This window comes from Hevea brasiliensis, chromosome 12 (genome assembly GCF_030052815.1).
Source record: "Hevea brasiliensis isolate MT/VB/25A 57/8 chromosome 12, ASM3005281v1, whole genome shotgun sequence".
NCBI classification, from domain to species: Eukaryota; Viridiplantae; Streptophyta; class Magnoliopsida; order Malpighiales; family Euphorbiaceae; genus Hevea; species Hevea brasiliensis.
Window position 1 is genome coordinate 41,417,592 of NC_079504.1, and position 12,474 is coordinate 41,430,065.

Below are 12,474 nucleotides of genomic sequence, written 5' to 3' on the forward strand. Positions count from 1 at the left end.
CCATCCGGACTGGCAAAAAGTGAGCAGACTTGGTTAGTCTATCAACTATAACCCATACTGCATCATGACTATTCTGTGCCCTCAGAAGTCTCATCACAAAATCCATAGTTATCTATTCCCTTACAATGTTTCATAGGGTGCCACTTGTATGCTAGCTTGACACTTATTAATGTATACAAATTCTGTTAGTGGGATATATCTGTCCCATCTCCCCTCGGATTCAATGACACAAGTTCTTAGTATATTCTTGAGGGCTTATCACATATTACAGGTTATTATTATCATTTCATTTCATTATTTATAGAAACTCAATGAGTTTCAAAATTTACCTGAATCACTTGTTTCGACTGTCCATCCGTCTGAGGATGATAAGTCGTACTGATATCTCTAAGCTTATAGCAATTACTGTGGTACAGGTAATTCACATTAATGTAACCGAGTCACTGACTCTAGCTACCTTACAAGTGTAGTCATTTGATAGGCTAGTTCTAAAGTTTTAAATTTCTGACTAAAATTTTCACATTTATTTCCAGTAATAGTACTTTATTCAAGAACTCAGTATCAATTTATAGATTACTTACAAATATTCTTAATTTATTGTATCACGAGGAAGCACGTAGCTCTACACAATAATCCTGTGTCGGTACTGTAATCTGCAGCTTACAATACAAACATCGAGAATATTATATAGTCACTACGTTATAACCTCATGAACTAGGTTTTCTAACATCTTATTTTTCTCGAATCCACTAATATCCTAAATCGATTCTGATTACAATATCCCTTGACAATTACTAACAGTAACATCTTTGCCCTCATCTAGAGCAATTCTATTACTATAACTTACTTTTAGGTCCTTTTGCCTTACATTAAGTAGGCTCACCAATTAGCTTTACAATTTATGGTGTTTTAGAAAATACTTTTAGCTAACAATTCTTCCAAAATTAATGTCAATCATACTTGTTATTATAGTTTTTATCCTAAAAAACTAGTCACTAATATATCAAAATTCATTCCCATGTAAAGGAATAGCAAAAGAACATATAGTTCTAACACTAACATACAACTAAGTAGTGCTGGGATCAAATAATAACTAATTGTTTCTTTTAAAAATTAAGAACTTACCAGCAGCTACATCCGAAGTTTCTGCTCTTTCTCCTTAGCGCAAAGTGGACGCTCTGACTGGTACGCCACTATATTCAGGTTGATTCACTGTGTTATAGTGGTGAGGAGTACCAACTCTATTTATATCTCGACTCTGACTGACGGTCTGTGGACTCCAGAGAGCAGATCGAGGTGTTCTAGTATAATCTTTAGCAAAGTGTCCAAGTTTTCCACAATTGTAGCAGGCTCCAGAGGCCCTTCGACAAATACCTCCATGTAGCTTACCACAAACATGGCAAAAATGGGCAGAATAGGAACTTCTGGTTGTTCGACAACTAGATCTTGGTGTTCTCTGCCCTGATGATCTGCCTCTATCGTATCCCTGAGCTCGGGGTTCCTCAAATTCTTTTCTCTTCCCCAAATTACTGCTCGAGTTCTGACCCGTAGATTTCTCCGTTTTTTCTATTTCACACTGCCCTTGTGGGGGTTGGGTCTGTACTTGGGCTTGGGCTGACAGATTATCAGCCATTTGTTGGAAGAAAGTGGCCATTTGCTGGGCCATTTGTGCAGTAATTTGCACTAGTAAAACTGGTATAGTCGGGCCTTCGACACTTTGTGGAGTTGGGGCCTCAACTTGTACTTCTGCTATCACGGACTGTTCTATTGTCTCATTCTTCTCTTCCATATCTTTTCACAAGATTTTCTATTCCTATATAACCAACATAAGGAGATTCCTCTCCATTAGTTCATATTTATGATGTAAATGTACTATATGTATCAAACATTTGAGCAGTTGTAGTTACCGACAAAAAGATTTCAAATTCACAGTGTGAAATTTTCTTTAAAACCATAGCTCTGATACCACAAAATATGTCACACCCTACTCCCCTGTAAGATGTAACATGATCCCGTAGTACACCTAATGAATTATCGTACTTCGCCTACCGATAATCCATTAAATATACTACAAGGGATTTTAAAACAATTTTCATGAAATTTAAATCATCGATTAAAATCTGGTGTTATAAATTTTTTTTCAAAATTTCGGCAAAGTGCCGGTTGTATTTTGAGAAAACAGTTCTTCAAAACCTGCAAAGAACACACTCCCAATATGTTTTCTCAAATACAACTTCAATAACTTCATTTGAACCCATAATTCAAATCTCAATAATCAAATCAATCTCCTCATAAAAGAAACATTTCATTGATTACAAGACTCAAAATTAATATTACAAAACTATTCAGATAAATGAAATTCCAAATTTACATTTACAACAATTTACATTTAATTACATATCAAAATATTTTACAAGAGTTTTTATACAACTGCTCAAATAATTTATATACATATTATTACATGCATACATCAAAACCTATGTACATGGTTATACCTATGATATACCTGGAGCTGATCTGAATGTGTCTTGAAAGAAACTTACTCATTGCTCTATGCTCTTCTTACTTGCGACAGCACACAAAGCTATCGCTGAGTGGTGAACTCAGTGGTGCACAACTATAATTTAAAACATAGTACAATATACATTGACAAAATTTACAGCAAATAATTTAGAAATCTGAATACTCATCAAATTTCAAAACTCAAAATATTCATTACCAATAATGTAAATCATTTGTATGAAATGACTTTGATCACGAAATTCAATTTATCAAATCATGACTAACCATTTAAGGTAATTCCAACAAAATCAATTATACATAAATCATAACTGAAATCACAACTCTTTACTATTCAAAAACATTCTGTATCTCAAAAACCATTTTATATCTCAAAAATCATGCTGTATCTCAAAAACCACGCTGTATCTCAAAAATCATTCTTTATCTCAAAAATCATTCTTTATCTCACTAACTATTCAAGACTAATCCGAAAGGGCCATATTCGAAGTGATTCTAACTCCCTATGGTCGAGGAGGTCGAATCATCGTGCACAGTACACATCACAATAATGAATCTTCTGCAAGGGCCATAACGATAAAAAAAACTTAGATCTAACCTCAAATCAGAGGAAAATCTAAGCCTGTGCACGTACCATGGTAATCAAAACACAACTAACTCCATTGTCTTCTCAACAAATGAGAGAGACGGGTGATAACCTAGTCAAGCATCTATAGTGAAATATAAAACAATATCGCAATCCTTTTAGTGAGCATAAATCACAATATAATTCGATTCAAATTCAATTCCAATATCCAATAATTTTTATGCTCATCACAATTCAAATCATAAATTTGCATTTTTCCATGAAAATTACCATCACAATTCAAAACATGTACTATCAAAATTTTCCAAAACATAATTTATTCAATCCATAACAAAGCTTAATACTTGTAGAAATACCATTTCACAAAGCTAAATTCATACATACTATAACAATTTCAATAATCATTGAATTAAATCCAATGCTTGTTAAACATAATACATAAGAAAAATATGTCATTTAATCATATGAAATATTCAAAACAAAATCAGTTAAAAACTAGTTGTGCACAAACCTCTAATAACTGTCTCTTGGCTCGACTGTTGTTTCCTTTCCCTTCCCTGAGTCTTTGCTAACTGAGAAACACAATTTTGAAGTGTTTCAGTACTCATTTAAACTGTCTCTAAGAATAAGGTTCAATAATTAATTTATCGAATTCTATTATTTCCTTAGTCAACTTAAGATGTCAACCCTCGATGCAGTCTAGGTGAATTAGGTTTTTAATGTTACCAATATGTCACATTTGCAGCCTTTTAGTATTGGTACATGTTACCAAATTCATTTCCATGTATATTGCATTTTATTGCAATTTGTCAGATCCAGGTATGCTAATTTGACCTAGCCGGATGACCTAGTTCCCTCGGCTTTCGGGTTTCGGTCAAAACTAAAAACTTGTAGATCTATGTCTTATTGCACGCGGGGCAAAATTTCAGGTCATTCTGAGTTTACTAGACCAAGTTATGGTCATTTTACTATTGCTGGTCAGAATGTACCAAAATTGGTCACTTTAGGTCATTTTAGGTTCGGCCAGTTTTTGGACCCGAACTTGTGCAAGCTGTTTGACTTGCTTATGGTCATTTCTGGGCTTTGATGTCTTCATAAGACTTATAGATATATGTCTTACCTATTCATGGTCAAAATTTCAGGTCAATTGTTTTGAGTGAGTTATGGCTAAAATACTAACTACTGTCCAAATGGTCAATTTTCAGGCCTTAAATGCACTAATCCGGATTTGGTCACTATTCAAGTTACCTTACAATCAGAATTTTGGTAAGCTTCCTTCATGAAAGTTGGCACATTTTGTGCCTAGTTTCACCTCCAATTGGTTTCATACCAATTGGAGCCACACACTTAAGGTTCTAGGCCCAAAACATAAACTGCCCTATTGCATTTGTTCATTACTCATCAAAGGATACTTTCAACACTTACTAGACTATACATTCATACTAATTCTGGTTTGTACCCTAACCTAAATACATTTCACAACATATTTTTGGTCATTTTGGCAGCTTATAATCACACTCAACATGCGCCATATAGTGCAGAATTTTTCAAGCTCAATTACAACAATTCAATCACCTAACCTAGCTCATTTACATGTCCAACCTCACACCATCTTACATATACCCAAGCTGTCATAACAACTATCACAATTCAACATTAATATTCCATAAACCAAACATGAAATAACATCTTTATGGTTCACCAAACCAGGCTGCCGATTCATACATTACAGTCCATTAATTTCCAAGTTTCCAAATTTAAGTACACATTCACATATACTAAGTATACATCACCCAAATTAATTCCTAATTTAATTTTTCATGACATTTTCCAATTGTAATATCATTTATTTTTAATATACATTTAGGTTAAAAGACAACTCAGGGTGTCAAATGATCACAATGCCCTTGTTCGGGTTGCATTCCTAATTTCTTAGTAACACTGGGTTTTGTCCGTTTTTCGATTTCTCACTTTTCTTTGTACTAATTAATTAATTTTTCTTTGATATTTATAATGGTATTTATACTTCAATAGGTGTCTATCTAGTCCTAAAAATATTTTCCATGGTTCCCCACAGTCCAGGGCTAGTCAACGGTCCACGCCGTGACTTCCCGGTGCGGTCACCCATCGCTAGGGTTCTCGGCTCGCTTAACTTGGTTACATTTCTTTGCTATTATTTTTTCTTTTTTTTTCTTGTATTTCATTATTTTATGTCTCCCCACTCATATCGAAGTGTAGTTCTAGGCATCCTAGCTGTCTGGACAACACTGGTCACTGGAACAGTAGAACGCACTACCGAACTTAGGGGTGTTACATACAACATCAGAAGTCTCAGCCTCTTCTCATTGTCTCATCATGTAAACTATTGCTGACACACTTCCTTGTGCTGATTGACCAACAGTGCCCTGACTGCCAAAAGCAGTGCCTCTACCTCTACCTCTTCCTCTACCAACAGGTTGTGAACTTCTGGAAGCAGGACTCGGAATAGATCCTTCTGCGTCATAGGAGCTGGACCATATTTAAGAGCACTAGTGCAGTTTTTTGCTAAATGGCCCTTGCCTCCACAATTAAAGCAGGCTCTAGTGGCCCAATGGCATTCTCCCCCATGAATCTTGCCACAAGTCTCACAAGGGCGGGAAAGATATGAACCCCTGCTCGACTGCTGACCAGACCTAGGGGGTCTCTATCCAGAGAATAGGCCCCTTCCAAATCTTCCACCTCGACCTCTGCTAGGTCCACCAAATTTCTTTTTCTTCCCAGAAGTACTACCAGAACTTGGCTCTACTGACTTTTCTCCCTTGTCTTTCTCTGATTTCTCAACTTTTTTTGATTTTTCTTTTATTGGGGTCGCTTCTGATTCAATCCTTTCTAACTTGAGTGCTTGAGACATGAGTTCTGAAAAATTATTGTGTCTGAATCCCACTACTTGCATTCTCAAACTGGGCTTCAAACCAGTCTCAAATCTCTTGCACCGTACCTTGCTGGTAGAAAGGAGACTCTCAGCATAATGGCTTAAGTGGGAGAACTCCCTCTCATATTCTGCCACCTATTTACTCCTTTGCTCCAGGCTCAGAAATTCTTGCAACTTTTGATCCACATATGCGTCTGGGACGTATTTTTATCTGAATTCTCTGATGAAGTCATCCCAGGTCAGTACTGGTGGTTCAGCCAAGCTGTGAGGGATGGTCTTCCACCAATCATATGCATCCCCTTCTAGGAGTGACACAGAGTATTCAAACTTCAGTTCATCTTGGCAGTGCAGCTTCTTAAATACTCTATTCATCCTTTCAAGCCATTGCCCTACCTTTAAAGGGTCCACTGTACCCTTAAATTCTGTAGCTCCATACTTCAATAACTTATCATACTGTCTGGCTGGAGGTAGTGGTTGTACCACAGGTGTTTGGGGTGGAGCTTGAGCAGGCATACCCGAGCCATTTGTTAAAACATCGCCACCATCTGTTGTGCGAACTGTGCAGGAAACTGCGGCATTTGTGGGGCTGGTGCTACTTATCCACTGACATTCTGTAGAACTGGGGCTTCCACTTGTGCCTCAGCTCAACAGACTGCTCGACTGAGCGATCCCCTTCTTCCATTTTAGTATGAAGTTAGGGTATCTCCTGAATAAGTAACACCAGGAGATTTCCCTCCATTAGTTCATATTTATGAGGTAATGCACTGTATGTAACAAATATGGACATTGAGCAGTTGTACTTAACAAAGAAAAACACAAATTCTCAAGTTAAAACATACTTTAAAAATTTGCTCTGATACCACTAAAACATGTCACACCTTACCCCTCTGTAAGCATAACATGATCCTGTAGAATACCTAATGAACTACCGAACTTCACCTACCGATAACTCATTAAGTACCCTACAAGGGATTTTGAAACAATTTTCTTACTTTTGATAAGTGGTGAGTGTCACACCTTACCACTCTATAAGGCATAACATGATCCCGTAGAATACCTAATGAACTACCGAACTTCACCTACCGATAACTCATTAAGTACCCTACAAGGGATTTTAAAACAATTTTCTTATTTTTGATAAATGGTGAGCATTTCTAATAAGTATTTTAAACATGTAATTAAGTTGAAAGCTAGTTGGAAATTTTAGCCCATTTTATTTTTTTGCAAATTTTATAAAAATTTTGACAGAGTTCCCTTTGTATTTTGAGAAAGCAGTTCTTCAAATACCTGTAAAAAGCACTTCTAAAAGTTTTTCTCAACCACTACTTCGATTTCACAACCAAACTCAATCAATTTCAACAATTCCACAATCATTTCAATCAATTTCTCAAGTTCAAAATTCAATACTCCTCAAAATACTAGCAATACATTTCATTCAAATTAAATAAAATAGTTCCACCCATATTTCATTTGAGATAAAACAAATTATATACATCCTTACAAACTTCACATCAAAAGAAATACAAACTAAACTTTATTACAAACTTCATACAAATTTTGTACAAGCTGCTCAAGACCCATTTGCACGTCCATACATTTATATGCAATACATACATGAAAAGAAATATTTACATTTAGGGTATAAATTATACTCGAAGACTTTAGGCTGAATGATCCTCAATTTTTAGCAAATTTCACCACGCTTCCTCGCCTCTCGTATCTGCGACAAAGAATAAAAGCTATCCTGAGTACTAGGACTCAGTGGTGCACAACATACTAAAATAATCTTTATGCAAAAATAAAATCATATTTATTCAAAAATTTGACTAAACATGAGCATTAAACACAAAACATGAATTATGAGATTTTAATGCAAACCACGTTCATTTCGAAATATCAAAACACATTTCATAAAATCCACAGTTAAATCATGCCATTCGAAACAAATAGAATCTCAATAGCCAGAGGCTAAAGAGAAATCACATCACAAGGCTAGCTAGCTCAAATTTATGGATATCCATTCACATCCTCTTCTACTGGCACACCTCAACACTTCTCCAGAGAACGAATCAAAATTCGAAACTAATTACCTTCACTAGTCGTGCTAGTGAGGTGTTCAAATATATGGTCATGACACTGTGGTTTCAAAACTTATCTTAATAATTTGCTAAACATTGTCATTTCAAATATACACAATAACTTTCACAGTTTAAATCAAAACATCAAAAATAATGTCACAATTAAACTTTCAACAATTCCAAAGCACAAGTAAAATACATATTTTGTTCACTTTATCAATGAATTTTAAAGCATGGAGATGTTGTGCACAAACCTCAAGCGAGTCATCCTTTAGCCTCGACTCGGTTCCTCAGGTTCCTTCCCGATATTCTTTTCAACTGAAACACACAATTTTACAATGTTTCAGTACTAGAACTTAACACAAATCCAAAATAAATTTAGCTTCACATTTGCCTACTTCTAACGTGTTAAATTCGACGTTCTTGAAATTTTTGTGTTTCAGGTTACTATTCACTACACTATTCAAGTCAAATAGTTGACTTTCTAAGGCTTAATAGGTATGGGAACTCCAACTTCACCCACATACCACATTTTGGTCATTAAATTTGTTGGTTTTGGTCATTTTCTCAAAGCTTAAATCCTTTTGGCCAAATTGTCAAATTTTCAGTTTTGGTGCTACAAGTTGCACTGTTCCATTGGCCCTTTTACTGTTGGAATTTGGCAAAACTTCCTTCATAGAAAATGTTCCTTATTGTCTTAAATGTATTCTCATTTTTGGATCACCCCAATTGGAGTTTTGTAGCTCAAGTTATAGCCAAAATACAATTACTGTTCACGTGCACTGTTCATGCTGCAATTTAGGTTCTAGCAGATTTTTGATCCAACTTCATTCAATAATTTGACTAAGTTAAGTCCATAATTTGGTCTAATTTCCTTCATACGAAATGTTCTACTATGTCTTAGGTTTCCATCGGTTCAAGAATTGCCTAAATCGGAGTTTTCTTGAGAGAGTTATAGCCATTGGAACTTTACTGTTCAAAGTGAAATCTGCAGTTTTGCAGGTTCAGTAACTCAACTTTGGGTTGGTGTTCTTCATGAAAGTTTTAGATCTATATCTTATCTAATTACTGGTAAAATTTCAGGTCATTTTGACCTTCCTAGCTTGAGTTATGAACAAATGAACAATTACTGTTCATTTGGTTAGTTGTGCAGTGGCAGCCTGCTCTCATTTCACTTTGGTCAATTGGTTCACTAAGTTTTGGTCAGTTTTTGGCCATGGTTCCTTAATGAAAATTGTGCCATTTTACGTCTATTTCATCCCCAATTGATGGCATATCAATTGGACTTGTAAAATTTCTGTTTTGGTCCTTCAAAGTTGGTTTGGTCACGCTGCCAGCAGCATGACCATTTAACCTACGAATTTGACTTCCATTCTAACAATTCCCACACATCTCCTTTGGTCATTATTGACCATTTTTCAGTTCACAATTGGTCAAAGATATCATTTATGCATTTCTCCAAAATTTGGTTCACAAACCTTAACATTCAAACCCTAACTCATTCATCTCATGCATTTAACTACATTTAATGGTTTTAATGCTAATCATTCAACTAAGTAAGGTTTCTAAACTCATTCAGAACCTTCAAGCCATACAAAATCATACTCCCTCCAAGCTGGACGAAATTTCAATAATAGTCCTTCCCCCATATTTTCATTTCATTTAATTAATTCTAAGCTCATTTCAACCATCACATATGCATTTAATATGGAAAAATGACAAGTTAATAAACTAACCTCAACTTAAACACCAATTCTTCAATTTCTCTCCTCCTTTCTTCTTTCTTTCTTGTTCTTAAGTTGAGATTGCAAGGTCTAGTGAGGTTTTTAGGGGAGTTATGTAAATTGGGTGGAGGAATTTAAGCTTAGATATAAGCTTAGATAAAAAAATTTTCATGGGAGTTATGGAGGAAGATGGGGCGGCAAGATGGAAGGAAGAAGAAGTGATTTTTACTTTTTTTTCTTTTATTTTCTTTATTTATTTTAGTTATGGAAGACCACAAAATTTTCAATTAATTAATTAAATTAATTAGTTTAGTTATGGCATCATGCATGAGGTCATGCATGATGTCATCACCTTTTTACTTTTTCATTTTTCCTTTTTCCTTTTCTTTTTCTATTTTTCTATTAGCTCTTTAATTTAATTCTCGATTCCGAAATTTTCTTTTCTCCAATTTTATTTGACAGTTAGGTCAGGAGTCAGCTCTCGGGGTCAATTGACCAAATTGCCCCTCGCCGGTTCATCCCGGTTTGTAATTAATTCCATATTTCTTCCGGCTCCCTTACCTAATTATTTGACTGGCTTAACAGTTCTTTTTCGTGATTTTCTCTTTTCCACTGTGTTCATAAGGGTCCTAAGAACCGCAGCGTCACTTTTTATGGTTCGAAATTTGAGTTTAAAATGACTTCGCAGTCGTTCCCGAGGAGGTCACCCATGGCTGTGACTCTCGGCTCATTTAACTTCTTATGTTCTGTTTTTCTTATTTATACTTAACTACTTGAACATTACTAATTATTTGTGTTTATGGTTTATCTAATTGTCTTAAGTATGGTTTTAATCCCCTTAATTGTCTAGACCGACACCGGTCACCGGAGCAGTGAAATATACCGGGCTATATAAATAGGGGTGTTACAATTCTCCCCCCCCCCCCCCCCCCTTAAATAAATTTCGTCTCGAAATTTTACCTGGTATCAATCTCTGAATAGCTGTGGGTGTTGTCTCCTCATGTCCTCTTCTCATTCCCAAGTAGCCTCCTAGCCCGAATGATGGTTCCACAGCACTTTTACCAACGGTATCTGCTTGTTTCGTAGCTGCTTCACCTCATAAGCCAGAATCTCTATGGGTTCTTCTTCATATTTGAGGTCTGGATTTACTTCAATTTCCTCTACTGGTAGTACATGAGATGGGTCTGATCGATACCTTCTCAACATAGACACATGGAAGACATTATGTATTTTTTCCAACTCTGGAGGTAGTGCCAACCGATATGCCAAAGGACCCACCCTTTCCAGAACCTCATATGGCCCAATGAAACGAGGACTCAGTTTCCCCTTTCTGCCGAATCTCATAATTCTCTTCCAAGGAGAAACCTTGAGGAATACTTTCTCACCCACTGCATATTCAATATCCCTTCTTTTCAAATCAATATAGGACTTCTGACGGTCTGATGCAGTCTTAAGTCGACCTCTAATCACCCTGATTTTCTCTTCAGTTTGCTGAACGATTTCGGGTCCAATCATCTTTCTTTCACCCACGTCATCCCAACACAACGGGGTTCTACATTTCCTGCCATACAAAGCTTCATATGGAGGCATCCCAATGCTTGATTGGTAGCTGTTGTTGTAAGCAAACTCAATCAAAGGCAAGTGTATATCCCAACTACCCTCAAACTCAATCACACAAGCCCGTAGCATGTCCTCCAAGATCTGAATTACCCTCTTAGACTGGCCATCTGTCTGTGGGTGGAATGCAGTACTGAAGTTCAACCTAGTTCTTAGGGCTCTCTGAAGACTACCCCAGAATCTAGAAGTGAACCTAGGATCTCTGTCTGACACGATGGATACTGGCACTCCATGCAGTCTCACAATCTCATCAATGTACAACTTGGCCAATCTTTCTAAACTGTAGTCCATCTGAACTGGCAGAAAATGAGCAGACTTGGTCAGTCTGTCAACAATGACCCAAACCGCATCATGACTTTTCTTTGTCCTCAGAAGTCCCATCACAAAATCCATCATTATTCTCTCCTATTTCCATTCTGGTACTGGTAGTGGATATAATAACCCAGTGGGTACTTGATGCTCTGCCTTCACTTGCTGACAAGTTAGGCATTTGGATACAAACTCTGCCACATCTCTTTTTAAACCCATCCACCAGTAATGCTCCTTTAGCCCTCTATACATTTTTGTGCCACAAGGGTGCATGGCAAAAGGAGACTCATGTGCTTCCTTCAAAATGATTTGCTTCAAATTAACATCATTAGGAACACATATTCTGCCCTGGTGTAGCAGTAGACCATCATCTCTGATTGAGAATTCTGGTTTCTTGCCCTGCCTGACTTCTTCCAACAGCTTCTGATACTTCTGATCATTCTGAGTAGCCATTCTAATCTGATCCATCAACACTGGCTGTACATGCCATGCAACTGCTGTCTGCCCATCATCATTAATCTCTAAGCTGGCAGGCAATGATCTCAACTCATGTACCAAAGACAAAGGAGTAACCCGTAGACTTGCCATAGTCTTGCGACTTAAGGCATCAGCCACAACATTAGCTTTCCCTGGCTGATAGTCTATCAGACAATCATAGTCTTTTATCAACTCTAACCATCTCCTCTGTCTCAAATTCAACTCTTTCTGGGTGCCCAAATACTTCAAACT